Source organism: Lactuca sativa, chromosome 7, assembly GCF_002870075.4.
Source record: "Lactuca sativa cultivar Salinas chromosome 7, Lsat_Salinas_v11, whole genome shotgun sequence".
In the NCBI taxonomy this organism is placed as follows: Eukaryota; Viridiplantae; Streptophyta; class Magnoliopsida; order Asterales; family Asteraceae; genus Lactuca; species Lactuca sativa.
In genome coordinates, this window is record NC_056629.2 from 46,697,953 (window position 1) to 46,714,594 (window position 16,642).

A 16,642-nucleotide genomic window follows, 5' to 3' on the forward strand; every position below is an offset into this window, starting at 1 on the left:
TATACATAATTAATATAAACTAAGTAATTATAGAGGGAAACTATTGAGGTTATCAGTTTATCACCTCAGGAAATTTAGGATTTTCTGGAGGAACCAGTAAACTTTTCCGAAGACCTAGAGTGTTCTTTACAGAACTAAAATACTTATGAACTCACCAGCTTAAATGTTGATCTACTCTTTTCAAATAACTTGTATTCTTAGGAATCCAGTAGACAGGTACACTCCCAAAGCTCTTGAGAAGACTACCTAGTACAGTACCGCGAATCTAGTCTTCTACTGTACCTACTTTGGTGTTTGAATATGTAATGTTTAAGCACTTATGTAAAACTTATACTTATTAATGCAATGGTTGTTTGTACTTGGATTACTATATTGCATGTGTTGTGATACTTACATGAAGTCCTCCGCCCCCGAACGTTTCCGCCATTCTGGTTTGGGGGTGTGACAAATTAGCCAATGGAGTCAAAATGATAGTTGTAGATCTTGTCAATACCTACGCGTGGATAAAAGAACGTCAAAAAAGGAGCTTGTATGTGAAAGTTACAGATTTTAGAAGATAATTGGTTTATGGAGTAATCTGCGAGTGACATGTAGCACAATCCGGACCATTGCTTCCTCCCCACACCTTGCCACCAGATGGTGACATGTGGCACACCAACACGATGAGTTGGAGGCCCATAACTCGCCGAGTTGAGCCAATTTCAATCCTATAAATAGCATGTGAGGTTCTCTCATTTTCTTCACACCTCAAACCTTCTTTCTCTCTGTCTCTCTCTCTCTCTCTAACTTCTCACTAAACCCTCCCAACCCCTAGTACTTCCCAAGTGCTAAGAGGCGAGCCCCGGAGTGCCAAAAGGCTTTGAGAAGAAGAGTTTTCAGCTCGGAAGTTTTGCCCCACAGAGCTCGGTTCCTAGCCAAACCTCTTAGTAAGTGAGTTATCCTTACCCTACTTTAAGTATAACTTATGTTTAAGTTCAATATCGTTATTATGAACTTGTAATATATATATATATATATATATATATATATATATATATATATATATATATATATATATATAAAATACACAAAGTGTTATTATAATATCTTTTAACTAATCGCGGTATGGGGAATCTAGTTTGAAAGGCCACATAGGGTTGTTGAATTTCAGAAGTGCTATAATGCCAAAATGGTACTGCCCTCTAGTGTTTCATGTCTGGCCCCTGTCTGTTCATAGTGGTTGAAAAGTATTGTTTAACACTTATAAAACAACATCCCTCGTAAATAGTCGCTATAAATATTAGACTAAAATCTAGCGGTAATGATACTAGGTTTCGCCAAAGGAAAATAGAAATGTTAGAAGCGAAGCGCTGCCCGAGTTTGGAAACATCACTTTAACAAGTGAGTGCATAGTTACTTTCATCTTACACATAGATATGAATTATTTAATATAAATTACATACTATGTGTGCATATTATGTGTGTTCAGGATATCTATGTTGGATGAACAAAATATACATGTTTTATTTGATTTAAATTGTATATGTATTTTATACATATAATTATGATGGGTAAAGATAGGTAGATTAAAGATGAAATGAGATGAGAGATGAAAGATGAAAGATGAGATGAATGAAGAAAGATGAAAGATGATATAGATGAACATTGGCAGCTATGGACTTAGTGCCTGATAGATAAACCGTGGCAGCTATGTCTAAGACCGTAACTATAATTAGTATATACTTGACCCGACCCAACATGGTCCATTTGGGTTGCATGGCATCATGCATTTGGATAGACTAAAATAAGTGAAATAACACTTAAGGTTTATTAATATATTATAAGTTCTAATATATTAATAAGATTATTTAATTAGTATTGATCAAGAATTAATCTAGAATTAATTAAGTCATCAAAAGAAGATTAATTAAATATATGGGTTGATTGTATAAATCATACATACTTGTATAGTGGGCTAAGACTCCATGAATTATCAAGTTGGGCTAAAACCCAAAGAACACTCCATGGATTCTCCATGGTGTATTTGAACCCATGGATCCAAGTAAATGGAAAGTCATGACAATTAGGGTTTGCCCTAATTGTAACAACTATATAAGCACCATATTTTTGTGCAAAAATCGGCCACTATGTGTGTATGTAGAGGGCATGCCAATTTCATGAAGTGTGCATTTTCTCTCAAGTTATTCCATGTTCATTTGGTGTTGTGTGAACCATTTTAGGTGTCACACTTAGGGCACTAGGATCTTAAGCTCCATGAAATCAAGCTACATCAAAGAGGTATGTATTCTAACTTTTTATATTACTATCTATCAATGTTTTGGTATGCTAGTTAGGATAATACCTTGGATATTAATATTTGCATGTATAATAGAGAAAATATAGATCTAAGGTATTTAGGGTTGCATGTACACTTAGGAGTGTTAGACTGTTGTAACGCCCGCAAATCCGGGCTAGTCAAATTAGAGGCAATAGGGGTCGAAAATGACTTTTCGACAAAAGATTATTTAGAATAAATAATCTTAACCAAGTTGTAGAGTATGTTACAAGGTTTCCGTACATATAAAGAACGCCGAAATCCGAGTTATAACGAAGAAGTTATGACCCATCGAAGTTTCACGTCAGAACCGGCACGATACTGGAAAGCGTAAATAATGAATTTACGATAGAGCGAGATTTATCCTTAGCAATCTAAACAAAAGTCGTAGAATATGTTAAACTAAGAACATCGATAAAAAGAACGCCCAAATCTGACTTCGTATGAAGAAGTTATGATTTTTCGAAGTTTCAGACTAGCAGTGTATAGCCCGAAATTCGAATATTAGATCCAGCGGTTTTTAGCCGACATGACCTAAACGAGAATCGAAGATCTCGTTGCGAGTAGTGTAACGAGAAAAATATGGGCGAAAACGGATGTCGGATGAAGAAGTTATGAGGATTTAATGGAACAATCGTGTCCCGGCCCGTTAATAATATAAAATTTAAAATCAAGCCAAAATTAGCCGACGAAGTCTAAACGAAAGTTGTAGAGTACGTTCCCACCTTCGCATGGATATAAAGAACGTCGAAAATGGAGGTCGTACGCGAAAGTTACGAATTTTTAAAGATGAGCATGCAAATTGCGAAATCTGATGCGAGATAGATGACGTGGCCTCATCGTAGCCGTCCATCGTCGATCAACAGAGCGCCCTTCGGATCACGCTACGTCGCCTCGCTTCGCCTTACGCGCCACGTCGGAGTTCAGTACGCCCAGCGTACCCTCGGTCCTTATCCTCTTCCGAAGTGCGAGCCAGCTGGTGCGAGCTGGCGACCCAATCCGAGATTACACCGAGCATAGCTGCTGGACGCGTCGCGTAGTCCGAGGCTGCTGGGGCTATAAATAGCATGCGATCCATTCCGAGTTTGTCACTCCAAATCCACTTCTTTCTCTCACTAGTTTCTCTCTCTAGCTCATCTAAAGCCCCCTAAACCCTAGAAAAACCCCTTAGCACCCTAGGGAAGCCCCGAGGGTCCCGGAGTCCCGAGAAAAAGGAGTTTTTCGGTTTCGAAACGCGGCTCCAATTAAGTTCCGATTTTCGATAAAATTCGCTGTAAGTGTGCTACGCTTACACAATTTTAATATAGCTTTCAAATAATAATAAAAATTTTATTAGGTCCTTAAAATAATTATTTGGGCTATTATTATGAGTTATATCGAGTATTATTAACGCTTAATAATACTCGGACTAATTAATTTGTCGCGGTTATCGTTAAACTAAACCTTAGTGGTATCGATACTAGGTTTTATCGAAGGAATATCGTTTTGAGAGTATCGAAGCGTTGTCCGAGTGCTGAGTCACCACCTAATCAAGTGAGTGCATAGTTACTTTCAGATTACACATAGATATGAAGTATTTTATACAAATTACGTGCTGTGTGTGTATATTATCTGTATACTTGCTATCTATACTGGATGAACGTTTTATACATTTTTTTAATGATTTAAACTGTATATGTATTTTATATCTACAAAATGTGTTGGGTAAAACATGGGTAGATGTAATAGTTGCTGTGTGACAAAATAAAATAATGAGAGGCCTCGTTATAGCTGTTCTTGATGATCTAGTCATCTAGAGGAGTATAGATGACGACCACGGACTATTCTAGACAGTCCAGTGGAACACTAGCAGGCTCGCAACCTGTAGGTGTTTATTCGAACTGTGTGTTTATTTGAACTGTGTGTTTATTCGAACTGTGTGAACTGTGTGCTCACCAGGTACACTCCATCCCAATGATAGTCCTTTGACTAAGTCCCTTGTGTTAGATGTTTTAGGGACGTAATGTGAGGATAACGGGAATGGTTAATTGGGTTGATTGTTTGATATTTAAAAATAATAATTATATTATTGTGGGTTGAAAACCCTATGTGCTCACCAGGTTTCCCAACCTGACCCACTCAGTTTATTTATATCACAGGTATTGATATGAAGTGACATTACTCTGAGAGATTTAAAGAGATGTAGATCACTAGTGTAAATAATTGTAAGTTCTGTTTATGCTTATGTTTCTGTATTAACGATGACATCCCAAACGTTTTAAAATGAAATAAATATGGTTCTTCGAAAATGTTTTAATAACATATTTACCATGTTTTTCTGAGAACAAATTACGCAACATTTTTATAAAATGAAGTACTCTGATTTTTATAAAGCATAAACAAAATCGGTCTTTTCTGGCCGTGATTTTGGGGATGTCACAAATGCTCAAAGACTAACAGTGGTATCAGAGCGAGGCTGGTTTTCAATTGTACTTGATGCAAACTGCTGAAAAAAGCTGAAAAAATCGATTTTATGGATATCTGGGCACTGGACTCGCCGAGTCCATACAAGTAGGAGCCCCTGACAAAATATTTTCGACTTTTAAAGTTGGAATTGGTCTAGAATCATTACCTTTGACTGTTTTGGACTTGTAAAACCTGTTTTTAATGTGGTAATGATTATGTTAAGCCAATTTCAATGCTATAATCAAAGTTTCAAATTTATATATGTTGATTTAATTCTTGAAAATTGTTGATTATGAATATTCATGCTTGTGAGTTTTTTTGTTAGATCATAGGAATTATGTGCAAATTGTTTTGTTAGTATCATTCTTGATCTTAGTGAAATTGTATGGACTCCATAACTTGTCCTCAAGTTATGGATTACCAAAAAAAAATTGTGGTACCTTGTTTATGAGTTGATTTAGATTAATAAAAAACTTATGTGTTAGTTGTTTTCAATCCATATTGATCTAAAAGAAGTTCATAAAATATGCTTTTGTAACTTATCCTCAAGTTATATGAAAAGTCATATTTATGAATCTTAAAACTCATAAAAGTGTCATAGGTTACACAAAAATGAAGAGTCTATTTCATTAAATCGTTTTATGACTCCATAACTTGTCGGCAAGTTATGGATGTATAAGAGTCACTTCCTTAAAAGTGTTATTAAAGAATAAGAGGTTGCATTAAAGTGAAGAGTCTTCAGTTTAATGAACCATTAACCTCATAAGTTATGAAAATCCAAGAGTTTTGAATGGTTTCAAAACTTGCCCTCAAGTTTTGGAATTTGTAATGTTACTCCTCGTGTATACTTTAATTCCAAAGTTGAACCTTAGAATTTTAAAATGTTTAAAATTCAACACTTATACTATTATTATAATTTTAATTATATAGATATGTATAAGATAAAGTCAATCTTACCATTAGTAGGCCTCATTCACGAAGCTGGTCTATAAGGGGGTATAAGGTTACTGCCTATAAAATGGCAGTTTAATGGGTGTCCACTCTCACCCACCGCTTTCTTGACTGATGGAGGGTCGTTAGCCGAAAGGGTAGGAAAGGACTATAATTTTCCCTTCATTAAAAGTATAATGATAAATACTAAGTAACTAAACACTTATAAATTCGCAATCTTAGTTACTTAGGAAAATGTGAAATAGGTGCTAACCCATGAAATTACACTTTGTACCTTACCAAGTCGTTAGTGGAGCGTGTGTGGTTAACCAACACACTAATAAGGACTAGTAAGAGTGGAAAAGGGTAACTTAACTTTATTATAGACCGGTGGAGCGTGTGTAGTTAACCGACACATCGATTAGGTGATAAAGTTCAGGGTATTGAGTCAATTTTCATGGTTATTCACACCTTGTTTGTGATCCTCGACATCCCAGTCACAAACTTGAGAGGGCACAATCGAGATTCAAACATGCAATTGAAAGTTTAATGTATCTCAAAAGATATAGGAGTTTCAAATCCAATTAAAAGTTAATTATATTTCGTTTTTCATGGTGGAAATTGGTGAATCGTCATTTACCTACCTTCAACTATTTTATAACTTGGATTACGACATCCCTCTTCCAGTTATAAGTAGGTTGTTGGGTCCTAGCCTTAATATTTCATATTGGGTGTTATATTAAGGACTTTAAATCAACTAACTTGAATTTCTCCCTTATAGATGTCTCCTTCAGACAACTATGGTCTTCCTAAATCTTTAGGAACAAGCTTCCTAATGAAGATGATATCCCAAATGGAAACCAAGGTGAAAGATCAATCCCTTTGTTGTGCATTAGTGGGACTGGAAATCATACTTCACTTCCTCCACCTCCTCCAATAAATCTCCCTATCCCACAAGTTTCAAGACTTGATAAGTTCTAAGTCACTCAAATCCTATTGGCAAGCAAAGTCTATATGTGCTTACATCTTAGAGCTTAAGTCCCATATTGACAAGCCGGGAGAGTCGGTTGTCAAAGTCTTGAGGTAGCTGGTTGTTGACTTGGTTCTTCAGTCACTCCCTGATGACAGATCATGACATGACCCTTAATGATCTTACATATTTGCTTGATGATGCTGAATCAGAAATGATTTGGAGCCTTGGTAAAGCAAATTAGATTGGAAGATCTACTTCCGAAACCTATTTGGACATTGACAATAGTGACATTGGAAGTCCAGAAAAACTTTCTCTTCCCAATTGACAGGGATCGGCCATGGTCAAGTCGTTTGACCTAATGGTTAGGAGAAAGTCTAAGTCTGTGATAGTCCTTTATACCATTTCCAAAAGGTCCATATATTTCTTTTGCCAATAAAAGGGACATTGTTTACAAAGCTGCCCAATTTACCTGAAAGTTCCTAAGGAAGGTAAAGTCAAAAAGTTTGACTTTGCTTCGGGTAAACTCCATTATCTAACTCTATTAAGTCTCTTTTTGAGATTCTTAATACATGATGTAATGTAATTACATTTTGATGTTTTGGAAGAATCAAAGGAAGCTTAAAGTATGATTATGCTGATTCTGATTGCGAAGATGGATTTCGATCGCATGGTATGATGATCAGAATTTTGAGCTGCTGCATAAGAGTTATCATATATATTGCTTAGGAATAGACAACAAAATGTTTATAATATGTATTTGCATTGTAAGGATAAGTTTTTCCGCAAGTTTTAAAATAAAAGAAAATTTTTGTTTTATTTATTTTAAGTATCCTTACAATGGCATTTGTGAAAAATTGTTGTTTATATGTTTCCATTGATAAGCAATATTGGTAAATAGATTTGATTTCTTCATTTGTGGTAGTGTCATAATTTACCAAATAAGGAAAGATTCTCATCACCTAAATTTCAGTTGGATAGAAACTTGTAATCATGCAACTTGTATTGTATGATGAATGAGAATTTTTCATCTTTGGGAAATTAAGACTAATTCCTTGTTCACATGTTCATGTAAGTCAAGTGAAGGACTAAAGGATTGAGTACACTTGGTTGTGTGCTGGGTAGGTCCACCACAAAGGTTGATAAGATTATTCGGGATGATTTACTAAAATTTAGCAAATATGGTTATGCTTACAAGTTTAAGAGTAACTTTGAAACATTGCAAAGGTTTCAATGTATGTTAGACGGATAAGAAGAATCAAATAAGGTAGGAAGATAAAAGTTTCTCCAATCTGAAGAGACGGGAGAGTACTTGAGTATCTTGTTTTATAATTATCTTAGTGATTATGAAACCATATCACAATTGATCCTCTAAGGACACCTTAGTTCATTTGTTTGGCTAAGAACAGGAATCATGAGTTGTTGAAATGGTTAAATCAAAAGATAAATCATACTTCGTTCCAAAATCAAATCTTAGAGTCGTACTCAAAGTTTGAGCCTTGAGTGACATAATATTTAGAAAGTTTATAATACTTGTCAAATGTAGAGTAAGATGTTTCCTATTCTTGTACATTTGAGATTGGTAAGTCATGATGTTTTGGATAAAACAAAGACCAACTAAGACCAATTGTGAGAAGTGTTTGACTTGATAAGAATTCGCACTAACTCTTGAATATTTGTTTTGTCAAGGAATGGTTCTTGACAAACAGAGTCTTATATGTCAAGAGGACAGTGGGAGTCTAAAAGATCCTGAAATAGTTTCAAGAACTAATCAAAAGTATTGTTAATCACTAGCGCATGACTTGAGGTTTGTAACCTATCGTGTTGACATATTCTTGTTTTATGCCCATTCCAGTTAGAGTTGACTATGCATGTGAGTTCTATGAGTTCTCAATTGTTTGCATAACAACCTGGAAGCAATGGTAGGCCCTTGTGCTGCCGGGTGGCAAGAAATTAAGATTGAACAAGTTCAGTCCATATGTGTTTGAATTTGCCACTAACATTGCCTTGTGATTATGGTTATAACAAATTCACATGGATAGGAACACTTACAACATAAAAATATAAGTTTCATAAGGTTTCTCTCCGATTCATGAATATGATGGTGAGGAAACTCTTTCACTAAGTAGATTTAAAGTGGATAGCAATTGTGATGTTTGCATTCTCATGTCGTCAGTGGAGCGTGTCTGGTTAACCGACACACTAACTAGTGAGAATGGTAAAAAGTTTAGACACAAATGTGACCTATCTAAGGAAAGGCGTATGATTTTGATAAAGTATCAGAAATCTAAATGTTGGTAAGAAACATAATAAAGTATTGATTTCTAGAGGTCCAGTTAATTTCTAGATACATATCAAAGCTAGTGGGAGCATAAGTGTTATGCTAGTAAGATAATAGTCATTATGCTAGTGGGAGCATGATGATTATGTTGCAAGTTAGCAATGTTAATTGTAGAAAACAAAAGTTTCAATTCGCTTTGAAAAGTTGTTTTCGTATAATTAAGGGAGAGGATTTTATACTTCATTGCAATTCTACAAGCTTAGATTGACATTTTAATCAACTTTAATCAAGGATATATATGAATGTTATGATGGAATGGTTCAACATAAGGAAATTCTATATATGTTGCGTTCTCAAAATTCGATTATGATTACGACATACCTCTTCATAGTTCAAATTGTGAGAACATGGCAAATAAAAATTGTATAGCATAAATCATGTCCTATATGCTTTGGGTATAGGTTTAATTACATGTGCTATAATATTTATCCATTTTCCTAATGCTTAGGGAATTAAGAAGAGAAAAAGATTAGAATTGGATATGACTAAAATGATTAAACAATTTTCGAGGACGATTTGAGGTTTACCAAAAAAATTGGTTACTCATGGACAATTGGAAGTATAGAGTAAGGACCATATTGACATATCTTGAAAAAAGGAAACTCTTATTCAAAAGTGATGGTCACAATGGGAATATGGAATTGTTTCCATAGGTGGAAGTTATTCTTTGAATCTGTGTAAGATTAAAAAAAAGGCTTAATGTAAAGAAAGATGTTCAAAGGAATGTACTTTGAATTTGAGACTTCATTTCCATGGAATTGCTTTCCATTTCAATACTCTGTAATGTCTATTGCCGAGTCGTTGTGACTTTTGTGCATAGTTATTACAAGGGGATCATTGCATATGAGTTTAGAATCTAACAGATTATAGTAAATAGCAAGAGTTTGGAATTCTTACATTAACAAAAGGGATTGGTATTGTGAAATGAGCATCAATGGAGTCATGTTCAATTGATCTATTTCACAAAAGAAAGGGCCATAGGTAAACGTAGTATGCATGCTTGGTGCATGACATGACTATTGTTTCAATTCAAGTATTAAGTTGTAAATCAAAACAATGAATAATGAGTAATCAATATGGTGCTTAGATAAAAGGGTTTTTATTTACACTCAAAGTGTTGAGGCCATACAAGATTAGTATTATTTCTGTGTTTCACTTTGCATGTTTTGATTTCCAGAATAATTAGATCATTCTTCCCGAATGATTAATTTATTCAAACCATCCACAGTCAGTCATATGTTGGAAGTAGATATGAATCAAGACTGACATGAATTTGGCTTGTATGATTTGTCTAATGTGCATTAGACATAGCAATGGTTGTTGCAACATTCATGAGTACTCATAAGGCCTGAGTGTTGGATTCAACCCACGCTCATTTGGATTCACTTCATGGATTTTATCACGAGTGAATCGTGAGACGATAATATCTTATATTCTTCAAACCTAGAGATATGATTTGTTGACTACGAGTTGGTTATACATTGATTGCACGAAAACTCATTGGTAACTCGATGTTATAAACGTGCCTTTGTGTATGATTCAACAAGTAGTCAGTACAAGCATATGAGTCGAAGTTTATCCATTCCTTTTACCCTTAGTGGGATAAAAGCGATATATGCGGGCCCCTCGATGATTTAGTGATGGCACCCCTAAGTGTTAGGCCAAGCCTGGACTGATTGGATTTATTCAATTAGTCGGTCATCATAAATCAGAAATCAGGAAACAACAAATGGACAGAGAGAATGATTATAATCCATGTCTCAGTCCATATGATATCTAGAATGGAGGAATATATGATCACTTATCTAATGGACGCGTCATTGATTTGTTCAGAGTTCGGCAGCAGCTTTTAAGAGCTACGATTGTTGGTCAGGTTGTGAAGGCGTAATTCCAATAATAGTTATTAGACTTATCCAAGTAGGAGACTGTTGGATTAGTGTCTAAGTCCATCACTATAATTGGTATATACTAGACCCGACCCGGGATGGTCCATTTGGGTTGCATGACATCATGCATTTGGATAGACTAAATGAGAGAAATAAGACTTAAGGTTTATTAGTATATTATAAGTTCTAATATATTAATAAGATTATTTAATTAGTATTGATCAAGAATTAATCTAGAATTAATTAAGTGATCAAAAGAAGACTAATTAAATATATGGGTTGATTGTGTAAATCATCCATACTTGTACAGTGGGCTAAGACTCCATGGATTATCAAGTTGGGCTAAAACCCATAGGATACTCCATGGATGCTCCATGGTGTATTTGAACCCATGGATCCAAGGAAATGGAAAGTCATGACAATTAGGGTTACCCTAATTGTAACAACTATATAAGAATCTTATTTTTGTTCAAAAATCGGCCACTATGTGTGTATGTAGAGGGCAAGCCGATTTCATGAAATGGCATTTTCTCTCAAGTTATTCCATGTGCATTTGGTGTTGTGTGAACCATTTGAGGTGTCACACTTGGGGCACTAGGATCTTAAGCTCTATGAAATCAAGCTACATCAAATAGGTATGTATTCTAACTTGTTATATTACTATGTATCAATGTTTTGGTATGCTAGTTAGGATAATACCTTGGATATTCATATTTGCATGTATAATAGAGAAAACATAGATCCAAGGTATTTAGGGGTGCACGTATAATTAGGAGTGTTAGAATGCTCAATGACCAACACTTAGTGCCTTACAAATAAGCATTGGCAACTATGGACTTAGTGCCTTACTAATGAACGTTGGCAGCTATGGAATTAGTGCCCTGCAAATGGATATTGGCAGTTATGGACTTAGTGTCTGATAGATAAACCCTGACAACTATGGATTTAGTGCAAAATAGATAAACCCCGACAATTATGGGCTTAGTGCCTTACAAATAAACATTAGCAACTATAGACTTAGTGCCTTACAAATGAACATTAGCAGCTACAGATTTAATGACCTATAAATAGATATTGTCAACTCTGGACTTAGTACATGTTGGATGAACCCTGGCAGCGATGGACTTCGTGCTTATTCCTTAGGACAATCCTTAGTAATGAATGAATGATGAATAGATGATTCTTAGGGTAGACCCTTAAGAATAAAGGAGATAATAGGGATGGAAAGTGGGGTTAATTGTTTGACGATTAAACATAATAATTATATTATTGTTGGTTGAAAACCCTATGTACTCATCAGGTTTCCCAACCTGACCCACTCAGTTTATTTGTATCACAGGTGTCGATACGAAACTACATTACACTGAGAGATTAAAGGAGATATAAGTCACTAGTGTTAATGAATGTAAGGTCTGTTTAGGCTTATGTTTCTGTATTGACGATGACATCCCAAACTTTTATTATAAACAAAATAATTTCTTTGGAAATGCTTTGATAATATATTTATCATGTTTTCTGGGAACAAATTCCGCAATACTACTTTTGAAAATGGATATTCTGATTTTCAAATAAACATAAATAAAATTTTTAAAATGTCTATGAATTTGGGGATGCCACAAAAACTTATTAATTTTGATATGTTTTGTTATTTTTTAAACAATAAAAAAGTGTATAATATGTTATTTTGTATGAAAAAAGATTGATCTCGATGTGTAATTATTGAAATTACAAAATTAATAAATTTCATGTGGTTTTTAGATAATAGACAAATGTTAAAAATATTTAAATAAAAATTTTAAAAAATATATATGATTATTAAATTCTAAACTAAAAAAGTCATGAAAAGATAAAGAAATATGTAAAATGTTTTAAAATATCATTAAACTAAAAAGGACATGAAAAGATAATAAAATATTGGTTTTGTTTTTAAAATACAATTGTGATCGGAAGAAAAGGTTATTACAGGTCACAATGATATTTTAAAAATAAAAATTCATAATGATATTTTGAAAACAAAAATTAAAAACTGTGACTTTTGAAGATTAATTTAATGGTATTTTTAAAACATTTTTTATAATTTGTTACCATATTATGACAATGACCCTGCATTATATATTACAAGTTATTGTAAGAAAAATATATATACATATACATACATTGAGGAAAGAAAATAATAATAAAAATACAAAAGTCAGAAGTCAGAAGTCAAAATTCAAAACAATAAATGAATGAAAACGATATACCTAAAAAGGTTTAGAAAGGTCAAATAGATTTAGAAAAGTCTAATAGAGAAAAGCAATTCAATTTTGTGAAAACAGATACGTCCTAAAATGCATGTTGACATTTTAAGTTGAGATTACAACAAAATAACTAAATAAAAAAAATCCTATTTAAATTACAAAATAACTAAATACAAAAATCCTATATCTTAATGTATTACATATTTTTTCTATCTTTTTATGTTGGGTAAATTACACGGATGGTCCCTGTGGTTTGGAGTAATCTGCGTGCTTGGTCAGTAACAATTTTTTTTTAACTCGGATTGTCCCTACTTTATATTTTTTTTTGCACGCTTGGTCCCTATCCGTTCTAAAAAGACTGATTTACCCTTACTGATTTATTTTACTCTTTTTTAAATTATTAGATATTTAAAAAGGTATTAATTAAATATAAACAAATATTAATTAAATATGTGGGTCTACTTCCTCATCCCTTCCCATCAAACCCCACCCTCCACCTCCCTCGAATAAAACTCGGGAGCACCATTCTCTCTTGCTTTCGTCTCGTTTCCTCCCATTTCCTTTTTTTCTCTCTTTTAAGTTGAACTCGCGTGTTAAGAACCTGCAGCTCAATCCAAAGGAACTTACTCCCAAATCCATGTGTTTTAGTTTAGAGATGTTTAAGAGAAACTTTATCGACGTTTTAGTGTTTTTAACTTGGTAGGGTGAATCCCTACATCAAAGCTCCAATATAGACCTTCAATGTCTTCACATCCAACAATGAACCAATACCAGACAAAAATCATCCAATTACTCTTGAACAGGGCAAAATTATTCCAAAACCAAACCAAATCAGTACCATATTTTCGACGAATGAGGGGGTCTACAGGCAGCGACGACGGCGAGAAAGACGGCCGAACCAAAAGGGGGTGGCGAAGATCCTTCCGACAAAGGGAACCAGGTAGGTCAAACACATTTTTCGACAGAATCGTGTCCAGGTCGACTTGATTAGGCTTCAAATGAGAAGAAATCAAAGCTATTGCATTAGATGTTTATATAAGTGATTGATTTCTTGGATGGATTTGATTTCTTGAATGGTTTTGATCTCTTTAATTGATTTCTAAGGTCGTTTTAAGGATTTGACCCTCACCTGTAAAACCCCCCAGTCTAATTGTGAGCTGTACAACGATCAATCTTCACCACACGAATGGTATTGTTTACGGCAGAAGAAGTGATCTTCGGCAACAAAGGTGGTCGGCGGCGGGGTATAAGACGATGTCCTATGGAGTCGGCAGAAGTTTGAAATTGGGAAGAAAGAATGGAGATGAACAGGAAAGGGACGAAGGGATGATGACGACCTTATACACTTTTTATTTTATTTGTTTAATTTGTGTTTTTTTTTTTATAATTTATAATAATAGATAAATAATGCAAAATATCAATAATAAGGGTAATCTTGTCATTTTATGTTTATCAGGACCAAACGTGTAACAAAAACATACAATAGGGATGATCCAAGTTAATAAATCTTTATAGAGACCAACCATGCATACTATCCCAAACCACATGGACCATTTGTGTAATTTACCCTTTTATGTTTTGTTAATTTTATTTATGCATGTACATCGAAATGTTCTTCGGATGTCAGAGTGTGAAGGTTTTCTTTTAAAGTTTCCTACTCTTGAATGTATTGGATCTAAACAAAAATCCATATATGGTAGTATGCCCATGATGTTACACCATTTCAGACATCAGGGCCGGCCCAAGGCATGTTCAAAGTGTGTCTTTGAACAGGGCCCATTGAAATCTAGGGGCCCAAATATTCCTTAGCCTTTGTATCAGATTAGGTTATGTATCAGGTGGAAAAACGGAACGATGCAAGCAAGAAAATAAGCGGGAATCAGAAGTTTTTGGGGAAGAAAATGACACTTAGGTTCCTTCAATCTCGGTGATAGTGATTACGATTTAAGTATGAGGAACAAGTTAATGATGCCATCGATTGAGCGAATCACCGTCGAGCTCCTTGGCAACGGTTTCCTTCTTTCATTCTTTGCTTGAAATCAGAAAAATCATTCAAATGAAAACCTTCAATCTTCGAACATCTGAAACATTTCAGAACCAGTGATTTCTTACTTCTTTATTTCATAAATCTTCCAAATGATAAGGAAAAAAAAATCCTTCAATCATCGGTAGAAAGGTGCTAAAAATTAGAATTCAAGTCTCAGCCTCTTGTGGACAAAAATCAGATGGTATGATACACTTTTTTTGATCTATCTGATACATATTTTGTATTGTAATAATTTATGTTTTTTTTTTTCTTGAATTCATATTTTTTCTTGAATTTATTGTTGTTTTTCTTGAGTTCATATTTGTTTCAAAAGAAGAAATCAGAATTTGAAACTAAAGGAAGTCAGACTTCCAGAAGCAAAATCTATCAATCCATATTTTTTTTTACTGAATTTATGTTCCTGTTTTCTTCAATTCAGAAGCAATATTTATCAGTCCAATTTCAAGGGTTCGAAGTTTTTGATGCTAAGTTGTTTGAAGTGTTGAAAATCAGAAGATAAATTTCTGATTTCTATTTTTTTATTAGAAGCAAATGAGACTTTCACTCTATAGATTGTGTAATATAGCAATCAAATTGCCCATTTTTTCTTTATGATTCATTTCTGATTTTTTGTTAAAGATTTGTAGACTGCATAAATGTTAACTTGCTTAAATATTAGAATGATATTATCGAAAAGTTGAGTAATATCAGAAGGATGGTTGTTTCAAGTAGAAGAAAAAAAGTATGTAATATTTTGAATCAAATTGTAATTTATGTATTTTTGTAATAGAATATGAAATAGTATAATTGCTTTGCTTAAACTTTTATATATTTCAAATTTTAGAGCATATTTTTGGTTAAGTTGCATAGGGCCTCCGAAATTTCGCGGCCGGCCCTGTCAGACATTCCAATGATGTTATGCCCATAATGTTATACCATTTCAGACATTGGATTTGAATATGTTTTAAAAAAAATAGGAATATGTTTTTTTTTTTCAAATATTTAAATGTATTTGGTCAACGTTTCTATTTAAAATAACACATTCAAAGCATGTTCCAAATTGATCATCTTCCTATTTAGGTTTATAGTTTGGAGCCATTTTTAATATACAAGCCAAGAAGGAGGGAAAGGAAAGAGTTAGGGTTTCTATTTAAAATAACACCGTCAAAGCAAGTTCCAAATTGATCCTCTTTCTGTTTAGGTTTATAGTTTGGGTCATCCTCCCTAATAAATAAAAATGATTTTGTCACATGTCATCTTCTAATACATTTTTGCCACATGTCATTATGTAATATATTTAAATTATTTAAATTCCATATGTCATTATGTGTCATTATGTGGATTTATATTTCTTTATTAATCAAAAATTATAATTCCATTAATAATACTTCTATTATTATATATGTAAAGTATTCATTGTATTAAATGTGTAAATTAATACTATAATTATTAAACATATTTTATTTCCGTAATTTTCATTTTTTTTCAAA

At 33.7% G+C, this 16,642-nt stretch overlaps 1 long non-coding RNA gene across 1 annotated transcript; it reads left to right on the plus strand.

Moving 5' to 3' along the window:
- The first annotated feature begins 13,628 nt into the window (after positions 1 to 13,628).
- Positions 13,629 to 14,637, plus strand: LOC122195133 (uncharacterized). Its single transcript, XR_006185154.2, has 2 exons — positions 13,629 to 14,066; positions 14,231 to 14,637. It is a non-coding gene; the product is annotated as an uncharacterized LOC122195133 (long non-coding RNA).
- The last annotated feature ends 2,005 nt before the right edge of the window (positions 14,638 to 16,642 follow it).